Below are 24,168 nucleotides of genomic sequence, written 5' to 3' on the forward strand. Positions count from 1 at the left end.
CAGCACACAGATGGCACGCAGCATAGCCATGGCAGATTTGACAAGGACACCCAGATGGGTGCAAATCAGTACTGTCCCCCATCGATGTGAGATGCACATCATGAAATCGAACATGCAAAATAGAGTGACAAAACACGCCTTTGCCACACGCTGCAACAAAGCCAGTGTTCACTAATACAGTGATGGCAGGCACATGGATACATCAATGGTTGTTCACTTCGACATGACAGAAGACAATTGTAATTTTGAACATTCAAACAGGGCCCCGAAGTGATTGTGTGCAGGCCAAGTGTAGGTGCACATTACTCAATCAGCCTGATTGATGAAATCATTCACATAATAAGGAAACATATGTGGACCATTGTGGGGTGTAATCTATGTCTGAAGTATGTTACATTTGTGGCAGAAGGGCAAGAAAATGTGTGGTAAACATGCAAAGGATTTCATCAATCAGGTAGAATGAACAGGGAAACAGTATGAACAATGTTGTGGCAAGATGGCAGTTGAAGGGCAAATGCAGTAATCAGGTGCAAATTGTCAACTGCGGTCAGAAGGGATACTTGAAAACCCAAACCCAAGGCCGGGCTATGGTTTGGAGCCACCTCATGGGTGACCCAAATCAGTCATAACTACACAACCTCACCTGGCACTCAATCAGAACACATCACACAAGCAACATACACATGGTTTGCACAGACATGCATGGCCACTCACCAGACATTGCCTCAAGATCTGGTAGGTCTCCCACGCCTTAGATCTGATACTCTGTGATGAAGCCTCCAGCGATAGACTCATTATCTGTGAGTAACCCAGAGACCAACTGCCAGTCACCAGAGTAGAGGCATGATTGGAAGCCAGCTTGTTCTTTGCTCTGCATTTGAGGTCATTCCACCGCTTAGAGCAATCATCAGCTGTGCGCTTGACAAATCCAAGGGCACTAATCTGGTCCGCAATGCACTGCCAGTGGGCCCTACGTTGAGCAGTCGTAGTTTTGCACCCTGCAGTCACCAGCATTTTTTGCAGCCATGGGCCAACACGTAGCCCACAAATACGTCTAGTTCCACATCATTGAAACTACGCTTCCTTGACGTGCCAGTGGGGGGAGCCGTGTGTGGGTCCCAACCTGTACTGCAAGAGCACCCTTCTTCCTATTGGGAGGTGGTGCGGATCCTAAGTGGCTTACGCCACTCTGGTTGGCATGGGCTGAAGCGCAGGTGGACTGGGCACTGGAAGTAGCCAAAGGCACGATGACCAAAGGTCTCACTGCAGGCATTGGCTGCTGGGTGATGTTGGCAGGACCAACCACGGTGTGATGGACTTGGACCAACACTGTCCCAGCTGGGATACTCGGAGCTGCGGTGGATTGAGCTGAAGCTGCCCCTGCAGTCTCCTCACCAGGGGTACTTGGGGCAGCAGATGACATTGCTGCCCCAGATCCACAGGGCCTGGTGACAGCAACTATCACTTCCACATGTGGCTTTGACTTGGTGACACGAAAGTCAGCCTGGGATTCATCCTGTGCTGGTTCGCATGACACTATGGGGCGGGTTAACAAGGCCTGAGCTGGGATGGTGTCAGCTGCATCTGGCCGACCCATTGAGGGGGGCATAGGTGTCCCTGATAAGTCCTCCAAACATTGCCCTATTGGGCCACCCTGCACATCCTGGCCACATCCCCTACCACGCCCACCTCTTAGAGGTCGGCCACCTTTGCCTCCCTTACCGCTTGGTTGCCTCACAACCATGGCACTGATGTTCTTGTGCGAATGGGAGGTGCAGAAAACAATTGGGGTGAAAGGGGCAGGGTACTAGATGGAATACGTACTCTAGTGCTCCAGCAAGGCTGTCTGTGACCCCTGGGGAAGATGACGGTTCACCCAATGCTCAGGCACCCCGAAAACAAAATTTGACGTGCACGTGACCCCTGGTAGCCCACGTGCGTGGAATAAAGAACCTGCACTACGCTGTGGCACCCAGAAACACAAAAAGAAGAGTATGCATGGTACACGCAGGCTACAATGACCTCTGAATGGTACGCGACACACGGGGGCAACCACAGTTGAAAAATACACGCGCGACTCCCCGTCTGCCTGGAAAAAGAACGTGATTGTGAGCATTGGCAACACCCCTGCCAAAAGAAGAATTGAACGCTGCTTGAGTATATAAGGAGTACGAACTGGAACCGTTGTGAAGTAATCATGTGTGAACAGACAAGAAGTACAAGAATCACACGCTTGCTCTCCACAAAAAGCACGTAAAAGAAAATGGTGTCCTACTTGTACCTTTTAACCCAGCCCACACGTGCGACGTCACTTACGCGCTTACACGCTAAGGGCCTTTCCTTTAATTACACACAGTGACACGCGGACGTGCAGTTTTTGCACGTGTACAATCAACATGCATCCATGTGGAGCGAAACGCCTGTGCGCGTTACGTCACAGACGCGCTTACGCGCTAAGGGCCTTTCCTCGAATTACACGCTGACGTGCACTTTTTTCACTAACCAAATCACTCCGTATCAAGCTTTCCAAGCAACAACACACGGAAGATCACACTCCAGCCCAGAAGGACATTTTCCTGCCCCCCAGAGCCCTGAGCACACTCCCACCTGCCATGTGCTGCTGCCTGCCTGCCTGCTGGCCACGTGCCCTGCTGTTTGGTGCCTGCACGTCAACCATCTGCAGGGGTCCAGTTGCTGTGACCACCCCTGCTGGAACAGAAGACTCCCAACTTGTATTCCTTTGCTCCACAGCCCAGCCCCAGGACCCAGTTGCCCAGCCACACCTGCCTCGGGGGTTGCCATGTCGGAGGAAACACCATCAGAGACTACTGGCAACCCCAGCCAGAGAGGCAGAGGGCTACCAGCTTTAGTGCCGCAGAAGTTGGTGGAGCAAGTCCTGGGGCATTATGATGTTCACGTGCCGACAATGAAGGACAGAAGAGGATCTGGACGGACATCGTGGCTGCCATCAATGTGGAGGGGGTAGCAGCCCGCGACATGCAACACGTCCATAAGTGCTGGGAGGACTTCAGGTCCAGGACCCTTAGCAAGGCCCAGCGACTCTTGAAGGGAAAGCATGCAGAGGGGTGCCGGGTCCGCCTTAGCAACATCCAGATGAGGGTCCTGGAACGCATAAATCCAGCGCTCCACCACCAGATACTTCAGAGGCAGACCCGTCCGGAGTCGAGCGGTAGGTGACTATGCCTACTGATTGGTCGCTGTGCATGTCGAGGTGTGCCAGGAGTGTGCAGGTTGGACATATGTCTCGGTAGACCCATGTATGGATGTGTATGTACAGGTACATGAGCCTGCCACATGTGAGTCCAGTCATGTGTGATGCACATCAATGGTGTATGTGTTCAAATGCATGGTGGCCAAATGCATGTGTGGGTGCACACATGTTTAAATTTCTGTGTATGTACTGTGGCATGTTTGTGGTGTGACACATGGATGCTGGTTCCAACTTCATGTATCTGCACAATGTACATGTGCATGTGTGTGTATTTGACAAGTGTGCCACTGTGATACACATGGGTGCATGTGACACCGATATGTAGGAGGCTGATTCGCAGATGTGACATGGATGGTGATGATATCACTGCGACAGGTGGTCGGGATGTACAGATGGTGGCGTGTGTGCATATGTTCTGCACTCCCCGTGTTGCATGTGACGTCAGGCTAACCTTCGGATGCTCATGCTGTTGTATGTGTATGGATGGTGCTGCCTGCTGCATGTGTGTGAGTTCAAATGATATGTATGTTGGGGTGTGTGATGCCATGTATGAGTTTTACACAGCCACTCATGTGCAACTGGCATGTGTGTATCAGACCATTGTACAGTGCCCTGATGCCTGTGTTCTGTCTCTCCCTGTCTGCAGCGTCAACTGATGAAGAGGGCGGAAACGGTGCTGTGGAGCACAGCGGCAGGGATCGCACCGCCAGCCGGAGACGCAAGGCCCTGCTCCCCTCCTGGGATGTCATCTCATTGGGGAGTGAGGAGTCTGGTGCTGCGTCCATGGCGGCAGCTGCCGAGGGTAGGTCCAAGAGGTGGAGGTCGGAGGTGGACTCCTCGGCAGCAGAAGGGGCAGCTGAGACCCCACAGGGACCTATGGATGAAGATGGCATGGAGTCATCCAGGTTGGTGGGGGTTTGGTGGGGGGTTTGGTTGAGGAGGAGGCCATGGAAAGGCCACACACGGGGTCTGGAGGAGGGGATTCCACTGGTGCTAGTGGTGCAGTCCAGGGGCAGGGACAGGAGATCCTGTGACTGCATCATCCCGCACCAGCAGGGATGCCTTCATCCAGACCCGTTCTCAGTGAGGGGATGCGCGAACAACAACTGGCCTTCCTCTCTGTGAGGACGTGGCAATCCGGGACCGTGTTGAGCCTGTCCTGGCTGGGGTGGCGTTGCGTCAACGTGGCATCCAGGATGACGTGCAGGGTTTTCGTGAGGACTCTGCACGTTATTTGGGATGCCTCATTGACCGCATTCACCTACTAGGACAGGTCACCAGTGCTGGGTTCCTCCGTCTGTTGGACCTTGTACTGACCCCCGCCTCAACTGAACCCCCTATGCGCCAGTTGTCCTCCGTGCCATCTTCCGGCCCAAGTATCATCTGGGTACTCTGTGGAGCTGCTTCTGACCCAGCTGCCAGGCTGGTGGAGGACACATCCCTGCCACAGTCAGGAGTCGGAGGTCCAGCAGGGGTGGCCACCCCAACAACTGGATCCCAGCAGGAGGAGGACGTGCAGGCAACAACAGGCAGGGCACATGCACGGCAGCAGCAGTCTCAAGGTGGGAGCGATGATGGCTCGGGCCATCAACATCAGAGGGGCAGGCATCGGCCGGAGGGCAGGAGGACCTGGATTGGGAGTGTCGTCCGTGTGGCAGCGGTTGGGCCAGCAGATAGATGCGGAGCGGCGGAGTGGCGGCGGGCGGAAGAGGCAAGGCTCACTATGGTCAGGGTGGAGATCTCCATGCACAGGGCGCTGAGGCGGGCTGAGTGCCTCGAGGGAATTTGCAGGGAGTTGGAGCTGGACATGGCATTATCCCTGCGAGACCTCAGGGCCAGGGAACATGTCCGCCTCCAGGACGTTGAACAGGAGTTCGATGATGCCCTGGCCAGGGGAAATCAACAAGTGAGCCGTAGGACTTGCCCGCTGCCATTGTATATAGTTAATTAGTGTTAGGTTTCCTTTCTATTTTTCTTTCATTTGAGGTGCATCGACTGTGCCCCACCTTTTTGTATATAGTTATTAGTTAGGTAGGGTATTTTGTAGGTTTCCTTTGGATTGTTGGGCTCATGGACCCTGGATTTTTACATTGTACAAAGTTCTGGACTGGATTTGAATTGATTGATTTTTTTTTTACCCATGGAGCAATGGTTTTCTTTTTTGTTTACCTTTGGATTTGGTTTGATGGATGAACACTTTGGAGCCTTTTACTTTTGGATTTATTTGGATTTTGCATTCATATATTTTTTCATTCATTTTGGACATGCAGCCTTTTGTTTATTATTACTATTATTGTGTGATTTTCTTTCCTTCCCTTGTTTTTGTATTTAATACATTTTGGTTTCATACTTCATTTGTGTGGTATTCTCTCCTTGGTTTCATGCATGTCACGATGTGGGTTTTCTCATTCACTTGCACCCATTGTGTGTGTGTGACGGACATGTATTGATGTGCATACTTGCCATTTGGGATCTATCATGACATGGAGATTTCAATGTGGGGTGGATGGAATACTTGGTTAGGTGTTTGGACTGGGGTGGCGTGGGGTGGGGTGGGATATGGGTGGCCATAAGGGCCAAGAGTGTGGATCGTGATGACGTGTTGGGGGGAGGACATGAGTCGGGGCCTGCTGGCAGGTGCCCGTCACTGCTGGGTCGGTGGGGGTGCGGGGGGACATGAGTCGGGGCCTGCTGGCAGGTGCCCGTCAATGCTGGTGGGGGTGCAGGGGGACATGAGTCGGGGCCTGCTGGCAGGAGCCCGTCATTGCTGGGTGGGGGTGCAGGGGGACATGAGTCGGGGCCTGCTGGCAGGTGTATGTCAATGGTGGCTGGGGGTGCAGGGGGATATGAGTCGGGCCTCACAAGTGTGCTCACAAGTGCATGGTGCCAAGTGAGCTGACTGTAGGGCATGGTGAGTGTTGTAGGGTAGTCCCCTGTGGTGTGGGCTGCCTGCAGGGCATGGGGAGGGGGAAACCTCACAACGGGGAGGGCCCATGATGCCAAATCATGTGTGAAACTCCCAGTGCACCCCTAAAATACACGTACCCCACTTGCAGAAGCCCTATTGTGTGTGAAACTCCCCACGCACCCCCCAAGATACACGTACCACGTTCGCACAAGCCCTATCGCATGTGAAACTCACCACGCACCCCCCAAATACACATACTGCACTTGCACAAGCCCTATCGTGTGTGAAACTTCCCGCACATCCTGAAGATACATATAGCCCACTCGCACAGGGCCTATTGCGTTTGAAACTCCCCGCGCACCTCACAAATACACGTACCCCACTCGCACAGTGCCTATCGCGTGTGAAACTCCCCACGTAGCCCACAAATACACATACCACGCTCGCACAGGGCCTATCACGTGTGAAACTCTCCGCGTGCCCCACAAATATATATAGCCCGCTCGCACAGGGCCTATTGCGTGTGAAAATCCCCGCGTACCCCACAAATACATGTACCCCGCTCTTGCCTGGAGTATCGCGTGGGAAACTTCCCGCGCACCCCCAGGATACAAGTACCCCACTTGCACAAGCCCTATCGCGTGTGAAACTTCCTGTGAACCCCCAAAATACATGTACCCCGCTCTCACTTGGAGTATCGCATGTGAAACTTCCGGGCACCCCCAAGATACACGTAGCCCACTCACACAGGGCCTATCACGTGTGAAACTCCCTGCGTACCCCATAAATACACGTATCCCGCTCGCACAAGGCCTATCACGTGTGAAACTGCCCGCATAGCCGACAAATACATGTACCACGCTCGCACAGGGCCTATCGCGTGTGAAACTCCCCGCGTACCCCACAAATACACATACCCAGCTCTCGCTTGGAGTATCGCGTGTGAAACTTCCTGCGCACCCCCAAGATACACGTACCCCGCTCGCACAAGACCTATCGTGTGTGAAACTTCCTGCGCACCCCACAAATACACATACCCCGCTCTCGCCTGGCGTATCTTGTGTGAAACTTCCCGTGCACCCCCAAGATACACGTACCCCGCTCACACAAGGCCTATCGCATGTGAAACTCCCCGCGTACCCCCAAAATACACGCAGGCACTCCATCCAACCTGGCCAGGCCCCACAGGCAGCCCACTCACCCTCCCCATGCCCCGCAGGCAACCCATCCACCCTGGGCATGCCCCTCAGGCAGCCCACGCCACAGGGGGGTGCTTTTTCTACACAATTTACCTGGCATGAGCGAGGTACGCATATTCCACGGGGTGCGCCAGTACATTTTCACACTTTTTGGTGCCGTGAGTGGGGTGCGCGTAGTATTTTCACGTGATTACAGTGTACGGGCCCTGTAAACTGGTGCAGGGGTAGCGCGGCCCTTTGCGCTGCATTGGGGATTTCAATGCTTTTTCCTTGCGCAAGGGCCGTTCTTGGGGGCGTAACTGGCACAGCGGGATGTTCTCTGTGCTAGCGCTCAAAATGGCTTGGGAATTCCATGAATACGCAATGCAACAGAATGCTGTTTAGCGCACCCTGCTGGCGCACGCTGGCTCACACTCCCTCTCTGCGTTGCTCGCGTGTGTTGCCTCTGCGCTGAAATCTATGAATTACCCCCTTAGATCTAAAAACAGTGTAATAATTTTGGTATGACTTTATGCAGGCATGACATGTTACACAGTTAATTTCTATGGGCTGTCAAAAGGGGTTCTGACCCTGCTTCCTGGATGCTGTTATCAAGTGCATTCAGTTCAATGAGTCCTGTAATGTGTTCTGCATTCACTGTAGTACATAAAGTCTGTGCCTTCACTATTGCACACGTTAGGTAGGGTTTTCACGTTTCTGTGGGGAATACATTGAACATGCAAAATAAGCAAAATTGAAAAGCATTTTGATCAATTTGAGTGCCATGGTGGTTCAGAAGATAGCTCAGCATGTAAAGCACCCATGGCAGACTTCTGTGTAAATGAGCCAGATGACAGTAACAAAATCCACTTAACGAAAGGCCCTTTGGGTTGCGTGTCATGTAGTGGATGGGAAGCAGAGTAACTCTTAAACCCAACAACGGAACTAACTCAGGAAAATGCCAAAGGTCTTCTGTTTTATTATCAATTGTCTAAACCAAAGAGTTACAACGGACATCAACAGACGTTCGTTGAAGCTCTCGGCGCATCATACAAAAAATTACATGTATATAGCAAAGAATTCATCATACGTGATGTCATGCTACATGGCAAATAAGGGAAACCTACGGGTGTTGTGATACGCTCAAGGTGAACAACTAAATATACTTTCCATAAGGGGTTGGGTTGTGAATGGGTCTCTACTTTCAGGTGGACATCTTGTGCCCACCTCTAGTGCAAATCATCTTCATCATTATTAAGTACACAGTATACCATTGGCTCTCAAACTATAAGGCCCTTCATTATATGGCCCTCTACAATTGGTTGGCATGCCCATATCAGTCTGTAACATTCAGTTCACTGGCAGCATGTAAGCTCATACCGCAGGTGTCAGGAGGTGGACTTGACTGTACCTCCCCACCCAATTATCCCAATGTTAGGCAGAATCATATGCAGTACCCTTTAGGAACACCACACAAAATTAAGACTACAAGTGACAGAACAAATTCACCTTTGGTACAAGCCTGTACTACACAGTAAAGTGGTAACGATGGCTGAGCAGCCAGACTTATCTCAAGAGTAAAGTGAGCAGTATCAATAGTTACACAAAGGACAGCATTACTATATTTAAAACAAACACTCACTAAAGGTTTTTGAGTAAAAGAATATACATTTATTTACACATCAGTTGTGAAACAATTCACTAAGTGAAGCAGCAGAAACCACACTCTTAATATACTACACAACACCTGATGTATTCTGGATAAGTTAAGCTCAAAATGAAGTGTGAGCAAAATGGCACTCCAGTAATTAAAAAGGGAGGGAAAGACAAGGTTATACAAAATTAAGCAGCACCAACAAGTAAGTAGGCAGGGCAATCTAGAAAAGGCTTGCTACAATGAGGATTCAAATCAATAGGCCTGGGCCAATGTTAATGATGCATCGTCTTTGCAGAGGATCACACAGTTCAGAGTAGTTTGCGGTTAAGTCTTTGCCAAGAGTTCGAAATGAAGTTGGTCGGAAGAAAAGTTACTTAAAAGAGTAAAGAAGTACAAGCCCGCGGATTGGCGAAAGATTTCAAACACTTTCACCGCGATCAGATTGAAAAAACAACCGGGTTAGCACAGTACCTTAAATGAAGAAGAAGACTGTAGCTGAGGCAGACGTTCCTGGCAGATCCTGCAGGCTCACGGTTCCTGAAGTGACTGTCGGGCTGACACGAAGTAGGAAGACTGGAGGGTCCTGCACTGCCCAGGGAAGAAACCAGCAGCAGAGTAAAGCAACAAATAAAAGGAGCACTCCTTAAAACCCAAACAGGGTCCAGTCCTCCTGGCTATCCGGTTCACTGTAGCTGTGCATAGCAAATTCGACCAGGGGAGGGAGGCCTTGCTTGGTGTTTAGTGAACTGGTTGGCCCTACCAGCTCAAGGGAAGAAGATTCCTTGCAGATCTTCTCTGTCATCGAAGTTTGGAGATTCGGACCCGCAGCGGGCTTCACCAGGAGGTTCAGTTGTAGTAGTGGTCCTCTTCTTTCAGCTTCTCTTCGGTGCTCTTGATCCAGTGGCGACTCTGCCTTCCAAGCTCCAGAGACCTGCTTTTTATGCAGTTTTCCACCATTCACTCAGCCTGGCTGTCAATCACACAGCAGGGTGGCTGTCCTGGCGGGACAGTCACCACAGCCAATCATACAGAGTGTGACATGGGTCTCCAAGGAGACCCTGTGCGGGGAGTCTCAAACCCCTCCCTCACATCCTGTCCCCCTCAGACATTCAGGTGCCTAAGGAGGGCTTCTGGGCAGAAGCCCACCAAAGGACAGCGAACAAAGGAACCAAACCTGGTTTGGCGCGCAGAGTAAAACACGAGAAAGACCTTTACACAAAGAAATTGCAAATAAACCCAGCTGGAACCAAATAAAAGTAAATGGGGTCCAGCTTATTTAAGTTTGAGGCTACTAACTTAGCCTAAAACAGTACCAAGGTTATTTACATAGACCGCGGTAGGAAAAATAGGGTAGATACCACTGCCACCAGCCAAATCTTAACGAAAGGGGAACGAAAAAATGTTCCATGAGAGACAGACAAAAAGTGATAACTAGTAACCCTTTCCAGTACTCTATGGAAGATAGTTTGTACTGGGTCTGTGAATTTAAAATCACTAATAAAGTAAATGGCAACTTTATATGTTCTGGGAGACAGTAGTCAGTCCCAGAAAATGGAGTTTAAAGTGGGAAGTCTGAAAAAGACAACCCTGTGTCACTGCACTAAAGGTGCTGTTTGACACACAGTAAATAGATGATGCCTATGGAGTTGGTGAGGCTCAACAGTCTATGAACACAAAAATGTTAAACACACATAGCATAACACATGTAAGAGTGGTAAAAAAAAGGCTCACACTCTTACCAGGTGAAAAAGAAAAAATCCTAGAAATCCAGCAAATCCGGCGTAGAGCATGGCGTACCTTTCCGCCTGACTACGAGTTCCCGTAGCGCCATGGTGATATTTTACGCCTGCTTTTTGCAGGCGGAAAAATCCATGGCGCTACGGGACTTGTTGTTAATTACGCCACCGTAATTTACGGTGGTGTAATTTAAGCCTTCCCCACTCCCATTATGCCCTATGGGGCAAGAATGGGAATGGGGAAGGGCAGAATGGGGATTGGGGATTTACCACCCCGCCAAGGTCGGGATGGGGCGGTAAGTCCGCCAACCACCATGGCGGAATTGGCAGCTTAGCGCCATGGACCATGGTGCAAATTGCACCATGGTTCTCCGCCAGGGTCATAATGAGGGCCAATGTCTCTCATCACCCATTCCTTCTGCCATGACAATTGCCTTTGAACTTGGCATTGCAAAGTGTCCTTGCCTCTGGGAATATAAATGAATGCAGGCATACATTATCATTGTTCTCGAATTCTTCGCCGCTTCTATTTCCGTCCTTGGCTCACTTGACAGTAGACCACAATCTGGTCTATCCTGCTGGATTTAATTGTCTTAAATGAATACAACTTGGCACTCATGGTGTTCTTTCTTTACACCTTACGAAGGGATGATTCATCATCTCACGTTCACTGCCTTCAAGAATAGAAAACCAGTCTTGGCTGCTTATGCCTTGACACCAGTCCAGACAGCCCTTCCAGACATATCAATGATCTTGGCTCATTCTTTGCTGCGACACAGCTCTCAGCTCTTCTCTCCATGGGTTTAAGCTTACTAAAGTTGTGACACTGATGTCCAGTTTCTATATAATGGCGGCTTCACCTGCAGTTTATTCACTACTCATAGCCAGCTCCTAAGATTACTTGATCTTCCTGCATTACTGCATCTGGACAGTTATTGACTGACTTGCATTTGCTGCAGTGCTCTCACACGTGCAATCTTCTTTTTGCATATGAATGTTTACTCGATTCTTTATTTCATCATTAGTTTCCATAAAGGTCATACATCTCTTTGCCTAGTCTTCTCTGTTCATCACTCTCGCTTCTTGTGACATCACCAGCTCCTAATCTTGCTCTCTTGCATATTCCTTCTGGGATTTCCTCCATTAGATTGGCATCTCTTTGGGAGTACATCTGGTAGGGTTTTCTTAGTGGGTACCTTCTCTCGAAGATTCGCTGCGGAATGGTTACAACTGCTAGTGTCAAGCATGGCACAATCCCAGCCCTCCAACATTCAGATGGAAGGGGGCTGGACATCCTGCAGAGGTATTTGGCTGTTCCTCTACACTACCAAGGCAGATTAAGCTGTCCCTCTATCTGTGCTTGGTATGCATGTCTGTATAAATATTTTCTTGACAGCAATGCCTACTGTGCTACATAAAAACGTAATGGCACCGAATAGCGCTAGCCATACAAATTATCATAGCATTAGAATAGCACAGATCTGTTATAGGTTACAGGATCGAATGAAAAGAATTGAATGACAAAATGTTCGAGTCAAAAGGACCGAAAAAAAGGGTCAAACGTTTTTTTTGTGTTTTTTTTGGGACCCCCGTTTTTGGTGTAAAAATCACGTTTTTTACCTATACGGAAGCCAAAAAAAAAATATACATTTAAAAAAAGGCATTCAACCTTTTTTTTCAGTCCTTTTGACTCAACCCTTTCGTCATTCGATCCTTTTCATTCAATCCTTTAACTGGACACGGCGCAGATCTACAGCTCAATTCCTTTAAACGGCGAGTGAAAAACTGTGTAGCCACCCCAATTAAGAGCTGAAAGTGTTATTCTTGAGAGGTGAGGAGGTCAAATTCTGCACTGCGGATCCAGAATGTTGAGGCTCATATCCCACTTTTGCCACGGGATGATAAATATAATTGTTCTTTTATAATGTACTTAATACTAGGAATTGGTTTCTAAACACAGGATCGGGTTTCAAACCGGTGTGCTGCCTTGTCTTGCTTCCAGGACAAACACATTGCCCGTGAGCTAGCCCCACTCATAGGGCCTCATTAGGACCCTGGCGGAGAGGGTGTTACGCCAGCGTAGTGCATGGCGTACCTCTCCGCCATACTACGAGTTCCCGTAGCGCCATGGCGGCCTTTTCCGCCTGGTTTTACCAGGCGGAGAAAACCATGGCGCTACGGGACCTCGTTGTTAATTACGCCACCGTATTTTACGGTGGCGTAATTAACTCCTTCCCCACTCCCATTATACCCTATGGGGCAAAAATGGGAATGGGGAAGGGCAGAATGGGGATTGGGGATTTACCGCTCCGCCGAGGTCGGAATGGGGCGGTAAATCCGCCAACCCCCATGGCGCTATCGGCGGCTTTCCGCCATGCTTCGCGGTGCATTTAGCACCGCGAAGTCCGCCTGGGTCCTAATGAGGCCCATAGAGTGATTTTATATACTTGCCTTGATGATGGAGCATGAATCAGTCTCGTTTTGCGCAACATGTTTCCCTAAAGTGTTCTTTATTTTTAAATATTGTCATGATGGGTTGTTATATGATTTGTGTGCTTTCCAAGTCAGGGTTACAAAAGGGAGCATTATTTTACTGAATGAAAGTCAGACATTCACAAATAGTTTCACCTTGCTGTAAGACAAGAACCTGGAATGAATATGGTTGATTGAAGATATTAATGATTGACCACAAATCCCAACTTCACCTGTGTTTTCACTTCATAAAGTGTGTGATTTTGGGCAACTCATTTAATCACATTGGGCCTCATCAAGAGTGGTCAGTATTTTTTTGATACATTCAGAGTTGTGGTACAGCAGTAAGTCCCTTTTTATGTTGGGTCCATTGGACCCAATGAGGCATTTCTGGTGCAATTACTGCCGCAAATGGGTGGAAAGTCTGAAAATGTACCCCCAGCTCAGAACTGGAGGTGAATCCCCAACTTTCCTGCGTCATATTTGGGCAGAGCATTAATGCGGCGGCAATAGCATTACCTCCATATTTTTACCTCTCTGCCCAACTTGTGATGAGTCCTATAGTACCTAACATGTCGAAATTGCAAGTACAATAATATTTTCGAATGTTCATCACTCTGGAGTGATTTAGATCTCAGGATAGCATCTTCAGAAAGCCTCACTCATAGTTTGGTCTATCATTCTGGTGAGCTAATAGATAGTGTACACTTCAAATGTATTTGTTTCTTTTCTCACAAATGACAACACCATTTGTAAATCTTGGCCCTTTTCTAATCCCAGTCTATGGGCCTCATCACGAGTTGGACGGTAACACCGGCGCTTATAGCGCTGGCGCAATCTGCCCTACCGCCAAACCCACCGGCGCTATTAGAGCCGGATCACGGGTTTGGCGGATTTGGAAATCCCCATTCCCCATTGAGCCCATTCGGGAATGCCCCATTCCCCATTGGGCTTAATGGGTAATTTCGCACTCATACCGCCGGCGGATTTCTCCCCAGCTCAGTGCTGGGGAGAAATCTGCCAAGCCCCTGATTGGGCGGACCCTTAAATCCGGCGGTAACAGTGCTACCGCCGGATTTAAGTGTTACTGCCAAACTCGTGATGAGGCCCTATGTCTAGATACATTCACCTGCTTGGTAACTTCCAATCCATATCAACTATTTGACATGGGATTCCACCCATTCTGCCCCTGTGGGGTAGTAGCAACACATGAGATACCATTTCAGGTCAGAATTCTCCTCTTAATAGTAAACCAGCAAATGCCTAACACGGCCTTGAGTAGAGTCTAGTTACTTGAAGCCAGCATTGTGAAAAATGCAGTCAATACTGTAACATGGCATATTTAGAATAGCAACCCTAGTGCTTCAAACAGCAGACGTATACTCAAAGCGCTTTATGCTCCTCAAGGCATGTAATAGCCTCAGATTGCAAAGCAGCCATTTAGTGAGAAGTGGGTTTTATGTGTTGCCCTTCATGTGACTATTTAATAAGGCGAAGTGCTTAGCAGTTTTAAACAGCGTGTTCATAAATGCATGCCTATATGTTCATATATGTAGTTTTAAGCAGTTCAGTGCAAGAATGTCATGTGCTTAACTGCACTAGTAGGCCGTAAAATCAAATCCATTTTATGTTCCATGTTCAGGGAATTAAACTGCGGTCTGCCTGTGCACCAGTACCAAAACAAGTATGACGTAAAGTCCTTGGTTTAGGTCATACATTGATATACGAGCAAGATGCTTCAGATGTGACTTGCTAGGGGTTGTTGTTTTAGCGAGCTGCTATAAGGGGAAGCACTTCTGGAATGTTTTACCTACATCACACATATGGATGAAGGAACTAGCTTCCATGTTATAACTGTTGGCATTAGATGCTGGGGTCCAGTCTACTGGATGACAACTGTTTTGATGGTAAGGGACTATCCACCATGCACTCTATCAGAGCCTTGGTATAAAGCGCTCTATAAATAAACAAATCAATCAATCAATCGATAAATACCATGGCAGCACCCATATAGCTTGCTGAGACAGGATGATGTCAAGATGCTAAGATCCTGTGATCCTGTTTACAGGGGGTTTTGAGTTGCACCTTTGAGTGCTAAGGGTCTGCTTGACTGAAGAACGTGGCTCCTATTCTGGTCCCTTTTCATTGATGCAGTGGTGTGTGCTTTGCATTATTCGTGTAGATCATGTTTATCTGAATGCTTTATTCCTTTGAATGTCTGGTGTAGTTTGGTAACCATAGTGTGCTTTCAATTTATTATTTTATTTTGAGTGTGTTTGTCCTTAGCAGAAGCAAACAGGTTGAACAGGGCTTTGTGTCCTTGTCAGAACATGGAAATGTGTGTTAACCCCCTTGTTGGGTTGGAATAGGCTTTGGGTATTGGCAAAGTCCCATGTGATTGAAACCCCTTGCTTGGGGCATTGATATTGATTGATTTGATGATTGAGACTTGTTATATACCAGACAAACTAATGTGTTTGAATGCTAGGTGTACTTGGTGAACTTGGGGAGTTGGGATATTGCGATATTCTAGAAAGAAAGTATTACGGTTTTTATATGTGTAAACTAGTCTCCTTTTTACGTTAGTCATTCTTGACTCTGAGAGACGTTGGTACAGTGAAATGCTATATGAATAGATACAGAATTGTCATGCAAGGCGTATTATGCTATCATATTATGTGGCTACTCTCTCCCTGAAGCCTTTCTATCTTTCCATCCCTGTTTTGTGCATTAGGTGCAACACCGTGGATGGGTTGCAAAGCTCGAGAGATTGAGAGCAAGTCAAACATGTGTGTACATTGTTAACAGAACTGTGACAAATGAGGCGGCGGAGGGGATACATGTCTAAGGACATGTGAATAATTATAATTTTAGCTGGAGCAATATCAGCACTGCCCAAAGACGTTCTCTGGGTTCTAAAGCAGTGGCTGGTAGCTTCACTGTTGCATAGCAGAGCGCTAGACCTTACTCTCAGCTGAATCTGAGAGCCGGGGGAGGTCCCCCCCCTTAAGCTTAGAGCACTGGCTGGCCGGGGTGATCCTAAACAGACAAGCAACATATCATTGCTTGGAATGTGCATCTTTCTTACTGCTTCCAATTGGTCTCCTGTATCAATACCTGAGCACGTGTTCATTCTGTAAGGTTGCCAATCATGATTCTATTGATATGTCCCTTTTTCATACAGTTACTGACCTGTGCCCTTTTATTATTATTATTCTGGTATTTATGAGGGCGGACCTAGCATCGAGAAGCAACAGAGAGCTTTACAGAGGTATACACCAATATAGCTACATAACAGGGTGCTTTACAGAGGTGTACACCAATACAGCTACATAACAGGGTGCTTTACAGAGGTATACACCAATACAGATGCATAACAGGGTGCTTTACAGAGGTGTACACCAATACAGCTACATAACAGGGTGCTTTACAGAGGTATACACCAATACAGCTACATAACAGGGTGCTTTACAGAGGTGTACACCAATACAGCTGCATAACAGGGTGCTTTACAGAGGTATACACCAATACAGATGCATAACAGGGTGCTTTACAGAGGTATACACCAATACAGATGCATAACAGGGTGCTTTACAGAGGTATACACCAATACAGATGCATAACAGGGTGCTTTACAGAGGTATACACCAATACAGATGCATAACGGAGTGCTTTACAGAGGTATACACCAATACAGATGGATAACGAAGCACTCTACAGAGGTGTACAACATTACGGACCCATAACTGAGCGCTTTTCAATGGTGACAACAGAACAGATGTACAGCGAGCGATAGGATACAGAGGGTGAAAGAGGGGGTTAAAAGCTGTACCGGGTGGCGGATAGGAGAGGGGCAGGTGGTATCTAGCGAGTCAGGTGGCATGAGTGGTGACGTGATGGCCTAGGTGTTGTTCATCTATACTATAGCCTGGATACATTGCCAGTGGCTTCTATTGTTAAAGAGAGTCCTATAAGCACATAAGTACCTTTATCTTTTAGAGTTGCCCCTTAAATTCCTACCTTGTTTTACTCTGATTCCAGCAATGATGATGGGGTAAGAGGACTTGAACAGAAAACCAAAACTTATTTTTTCTCACGGTTCCGCAAGCACATCAAGCTATGGGCTGTGATAGCGACAGGGGCAGATGGGCACTTTGCCCCCCCCCCCATTGAATTGCACTTACTTTTCACACAAGGCTCCACCTCAGATGTGCAATGCATGCAGTAATTCTCACAGTGAGAAAGTCATTGGACAAGTCAAATGGAAGCGAAGTCCCTCCACGATGGACATGTTGACCAAAGCACTGATTCAAAGAAAAAAAGAGAACGTGCACCGAGCCATCTTCCACTTAAGTGCCAGAAAAGAGCAGTCAGAACAAGGGGCCGCTTTTCCACAATAGGCCCTGTTCTGAGGTCAGGTCCTACAGGGAAACAGACGTGCACACTAAAGTGGAGCAGTTGCCAGTGGAGTGACCAAGACCCTGTGTGTTTGCCTGGGACTTCCTGGTGGTGGACAATGGCCCCAAGGTCAATGCTGTCCTGCCTGTGGAGAACACAGTGAATGTCTCCTGCATTCCGGAATGGTTTCATTTTAAAATAACTGTGTAGGAAGATGTTGAAACTTGCACTTTCAGTGCACTGCACTGAACGTGCCCTTAAACAGCAGCTGCAAGTGTTTGGGTGTGTGCATTGTGTGTGAGAGGGGACGTGGTGATGGGGTTTGCGGGGAGTGGGTGCAGGCCAGCAGGGAACATAGTTCCACTACTTCTTTTCGTACACTTCGACCACTGAATAAAGCTATAGTCTAGTATTGGATACATATTCCTCACAGCAACTCAATGGTGGATCATTGCTATTACCTATTCCGTCATCTGTGTAAGCTAAGTGTAAGCCTTAGCTTTGTCCTTCTTGTGACGTCACCTACATGCTTGCGCATGTGGACTTTTCCAGAATAGTGACAGAGCAGCACACCATCCATTGAAAGGCTGCTGAGACATCTGCCGTCCATTTATTGTGATGACTCATGCATACAGAGCTTTAAAGTGCGGTCTGCTGCAAGGTGGCAAGGCTGAGAGGAGGTGGATTTCCCTGCTGGAGCTCGCGCGTCCCTGTTGCTCGGCGACCGTTAATTGTGCCTGGAGGCACTATAAAAACGTGTGACTGTGTGTCAAGTGCTAGCAAAGTGCAGTCTGCTGTCCATGGTACGTCGTATGGGATGTGCTATAGTCAGGTAAAACACGTTTTGAACTTTAAACAGCTTGAGCGTCTTCCGTACAACAATGTTTCTTTATACTTAGTAACTAAACGTGTATGAAATTGAGTTCAAAGAGCCTTGAGTGGAAGCCAAGAGTGCTGCACTTCGGCTAGTGCACTAATAGTTTCTTTGACACCTGGAGAGCCTTGCTAATTGCATAATTGCCTAATGAAGAAACAGCTTGAGATAAGTATTTTGTAAATCTGCGAACATTTTGCTGGTTATTACAGTACTAGTGGTTACAGCAATAAAGCAAAAACGTGTGGAGCTCTTGTATGCAACAGCTGGAGAAACAAACAAACAGTTTGTGTTTGAAAGGCATTACATTTACTTAACAACTTCTTGCCATTGATTACTCCGTCTGCAGTTTCACGTGCAACAATAGGCACAGAATAGGGTAACCTCTGACTCCTCTCTCTCCTTTACCCCTCACATCTCAGAGGCATTCAACCTTTCCTCACGTTTCCCCAAAAGCTCAATGTTTCAGGAGCTCTGGTCCTCTCTAGGCTGGACTACTGCAACAATCACTGCCTAAATCTCCCCCTTTCCTCCCTTCGCCCCCTTCAGATAATCCAGAATAGGGCTGGATTATCTGAAGGCCTCAAGCCTGGGCACCTTATCTCTCCAGCCCGCACTGGCTCCTGGTGGCCCGCAAGGATCACATTCAAGACCCTCTGGATCATACAAAAGGCTTTCTGGGGCCTGGGACCACACTAGCTCCAACTTTATCTCCGTAAATACTTCCCTGCTAGAGCCCTTCACTGCTCTTACTCCAAATCTCTGCTTATGGAATGATTCTCCAAGCAGAGAGTGGGGGGCAGAGCTCTCTCCTTGGTTGTTGCCTATCTTTGCAACAGCCTCCCTGGCCCTCTCAGACTTGAATATGCAAATTGACAAGGGTGGTCCTGGGAGTCTCTCTGTCAGACATTAGTCCTGGTTACGAGAGACTTACCCAGAGTCTTTAGCTCACTATCTTTCACAAAGAAGAAATATCCCAAAAATATCAGTCTTTGTCCTGCCCTGGGGCAGTCCAGCACCGAAATGCTAGGCAATTCTCCTCTGAACAAGAGTACCAACAGCATCCCCAAACACTGTTTCGGTCTGGTTGGACCTCATCAGTAGGAAGGAGCTGTGCCTCTCTAAGAATAGTGAGCAAGGCGTCCACGTCTGGATTCCCCTAGTAACTTAGGGTGAGACCCAAAGTTACTTGAATATGCAAATTGACAAGGGGGGTCCTGGGAGTCTCTCTGCCAGACATTAGTCCTGGTTATGAGAGACTTACCCAGAGTCTTTAGCTCACTATCTTTCACAGAGAAGAAATATCCCAAACATATCAGTCTTTGTCCTTCCCTGGGGCAGTCCAGCACCGAAATGCTAGGCAATTCTCCTCTGAACAAGAGTACCAACAGCATCCCCAAACACGTGTTTCGGTCTGGTTGGACCTCATCAGTAGGGAGGAGCTGTGCCTCTCTAAGAATAGTGAGCAAAGGGTCCACGTCTGGATTCCCCTAGTAACTTAGGGTGAGACCCAAAGTTACTTGAATATGCAAATTGACAAGAGAGGTCCATGGAGTCTCTCTGCCAGACATTAGTCCTGGTTACGAGAGACTTACCCAGAGTCTTTAGCTCACTATCTTTCACAGAGAAGAAATATCCCAAACATATCAGTCTTTGTCCTGCCCTGGGGCAGTCCAGCACCGAAATGCTAGGCAATTCTCTTCTGAACACGAGTACCAACAGCATCCCCAGACACGTGTTTCGGTCTGGTTGGACCTCATCAGTAGGGAGGAGCTGTGCCTCTCTAAGAATAGTGAGCAAGGGGTCCACGTCTGGATTCCCCTAGTAACTTAGGGTGAGACCCAAAGTTACTTGAATATGCAAATTGACAAGGGGGGTCCTGGGAGTCTCTCTGCCAGACATTAATCCTGGTTACAAGAGACTATCTCCTGCACTTCTCTTCAGTGCACTTGCAAGTCCGAATGTGACATGGCCTAGTAGGCCCACAATTGTATATGTACTGTATTATATTTACTGTATTTTGCCATTAATATTTACTCCCCTTGCTCCCTACCCACTTGTCTTGCGGCGCCTAGAAACACTGTTTTGTTGTATAGTTGCCTAACAAATGCTCAATACATTAATAAATAAATAAAATAAATAGTCAAGCAATCCAAACATAAAACATAGTTGTACACAAATGGGCACATTATTGCTGAATGCATTGCTGGTAACAGAAAACATAAGCTCAAACTAAGGTACTTGGTCTGTTTCCACGGCGCTTCAAGCCTTTCCTAATAAGTAAATGAGAGACATGTAACTATCATGTTTCCAAAAGGAATTGTGACCACCCCCAGTCCATTGATGTGGACTTTTTCAGAGTGGCAATGTCATTGGCAATACTCTAGGGGTGAGTTTTTGGTCAGATTTGTTGAAAATTCTGCATTTTAAAGGATTTGTGTTCAGCAACACTGATCAAAACTACTAGCCATGTAAATAATTGTTGGAAAGTTTTATTTAAACCGTAAACAAATAAAAACAACATTTAAAATAAATAAATAATGGATGTGCCCCACTTTTGTCAAAAATAGGTACATTTTGACCTAAAAAACTAACACACATTAGCATGTTGAGTACTGAATTCGGGCATTGCCCTGTTGCCTTAGGCGCCAGCCCGAGGCTGAGCATTTCACACTACTTTGGAAAGATCAGATCCTACAAAGGATTGATTTTGCATTTAGTTTATTTTCATTTTAGAGAAATTGTAGGGCCTGTGGTTGCTACTATTTATCAGGATTCTTTTAGTTTATACCCCCTGATCTTTATCGGGGGCAAGTAAATACATATTGTTTCACATCCTGTGTGTGTGTGTGTAATCTTGCTGTTATGGAGAGAGGTTCTCACTATTTTTAAAGTTTTTTATTAAAAAGCATTTGAACTTGCCCTCCTTGGATATTGTAAAATAATGGATTGATGGAAGTTCACATTTCTAAATCTTATTCTAATGCTTGAGGATTGGGCCTGGAGGGCACTGTCATGGGTACATGTGTGTTTAAATGGACTTCAGCATCTTTTAGTGATTTGTTTGCTAATTCATATTTGTAGGAGCTCAGAATTTCAGCTTTGATGACTAATTTAATGTACTGCTGTGCAAGGTAATAGAACACATTTTTTTATTATGCACCAATTGTAAAATCAGTAATCGTGTCCTCATCCTGTATGTGACACAATTGATTGTATTATTTTGCGTAGACATTGAAAGTTTAATGAAAATTCATGCAGAGCGTGGGCCAGTGTTAGAGAATGCAGCGCCAACCAAACTATGCTTTAGGAGTTGTGTTCCCTGAGGGGGGGACATCAAACCATGTTCAATAGTTTACGGTGAACAACCATAGGAGGAGAACTGTCACACCTAAAACAGCCTTAATAAATGCAATAAAAATATTTGCATCACCCCTTATGCACACAGTTCAACTTTTTTAATCCAAACCTTAAAACAAGATCATTGTGTATAGCAATATTCAGTGAAAAAAAAAAAAACTTTGTTAAAGGGATGTTATGGTTATGTTCTGCTACTAAAAACCTATGAAATTCAATGGAAAAACATTGTTACAGGGACATTATGGTTACAGGTAAAACCGAAAAACCTAACCATAATACCCCTTTAACAAAGTTTTCTCACTGAATATAGATAGAGATAATATAAATTTGATAAATAATTACTGGGATTCCTTTAGCTTGCATAAATATAACATAGAAAATACTGAACCCCTTGCCCCCGCTAGTGATTTTGATGTCTGCGGATGGACGCGGTCACTATCAATACTATGCAAAAACTCAGGGGGTATCTTACATTATTGTGTCATACAATAAAAACACCAAACATATTCAAAACGCACCACATAAATACATTACATTTAATAATAAATAAGAAGTGGAAACTGTGTATGTAAGACACCAACCATCCACATAAATGGCGTTTGCAATATAATGGATTATACCAAAACAAAAAATATGCCTCCAACAGAATCACCTCAGAGAAACTGCACAGCAAAAAGCAAGAGCATATCTACACAGCAGTAACACCAAACGTTTGTAAGAAACTAGTAAGTACACAAAATTTATATCATACATGTTCTGTATTAGGTACACTAAAACATATATGTATATATATATTTACACAGAATGTCCAGTACTTTGGAATGGCTAGAAGAAAATGTCCCACAAGATGAAATGAGTGAAGACAGTGATACTAATGGTAGACCCAACATTTCTCTATATAAGCCAATTAATAACCATTACTTTATGTGTAGTTAACATTTTGTTTAACAGACCATACAGACAATAAGTATAATATACCAAGAGTGACATTAGAATATCCTCTGAAACGAATGAACTAAAAATTGATATGCTAATGAAAAAAGCCATTCTTATAAAACAGTTTGTTGAGGACCACATTAAAGAAAACATTAAATATCACTGCCCCACATGTACCTGTTCCCCCTCTCAATGCACCAGCCAACTATCGCCAAACCCTCCCAGCAAGAAAAACATTACAATGAGACTTCCATCCCTTCCTCCCCTCCCATACATCATATCCAAACCCGTAATTCCCCTGTATTTGTTTCAGTTTCTCCTTCCCCCTCTCTTTCGTAATTTTTAAACTGTTATACAATAATAACATTTTAAGTGTATTCTTAATATATGCCTGTGTCTGATTTTTTAAAAAAAGGCAGTTAGGGTATCCGCGGACAGCGCAGGTGTCCATTATGTCCGCAATTAACCAAAATGGGGGTGTTTTAAGGACACTATACCTGTTCGTACTGTTTGTAATTAAAATGGAGGTGTCCTTAGAACACACAAGATGTCTGCCTATATGCAATTAACCAAAATGGAAGTGTCCTAAGACATTATAACTGTTCATACTGTTCGTAATTAAAATGGAGGTGTCCTTAGAACACACAAGATGTCCGCCTGTCTGCAATTAACCAAAATGGGGTGTCCTAAGGACAATATACCTGTTCATACTGTTCGTAATTAAAATGCCGGTATCCTTAGAACACACAAGATGTTCGCCTGTCTGCAATTAACCAAAATGGGGGTGTCCTAAGGACAATATACCAGTTCGTACTGTTTGTAATTAAAATGGAGGTGTCCTTATAACACACAAGATGTCCGCCTGTCTGCAATTACCCAAAATGGGGGTGTCCTAAGAACATCCCCCGTTTTTAATGTCTGCAACCAGAATGAATATATCCATAGAACACATATCCCGTCCACCTGTCCGCAAAGTTTTGACGCACATTTATTTTATTCGGGGACTTCAACACTGTTTCTAGAACACCCACACACATGCGCATCACACCCTTTCGTCCTACGAACATTGTGCCTGTCCGTAACTGTCCGCCGCATGTATGTTGCACTTTTAATTAGTTTGGGGACCTGAACACTGTCCGTAGAAAACCTGCGCGCATGCGCACAACCGTCCCCATGTATTTGGTGTCCTTTCGGACAGCCGTCCCGTTCTCGAATGTGTCTACGAGGTCATCATGTAACCGCACCCACACTGAGCGTGTGTCCTTATTTGTGGACACTGTCCAGGCCCCCGATCATTTAAAAAGTGTTTGTTTGAGCAATCCAAGGTATTTTACAGTAAACGTTCACGATTGCACATGTCCCAGACAATGTCCCTGCCGATCTACATACTTTTTGGAACTTTTTGAGCCCTTTCTTG

Source organism: Ambystoma mexicanum, chromosome 5q, assembly GCF_040938575.1.
Source record: "Ambystoma mexicanum isolate Mex_15411 chromosome 5q, UKY_AmexF1_1, whole genome shotgun sequence".
NCBI lineage: Eukaryota > Metazoa > Chordata > Amphibia > Caudata > Ambystomatidae > Ambystoma > Ambystoma mexicanum.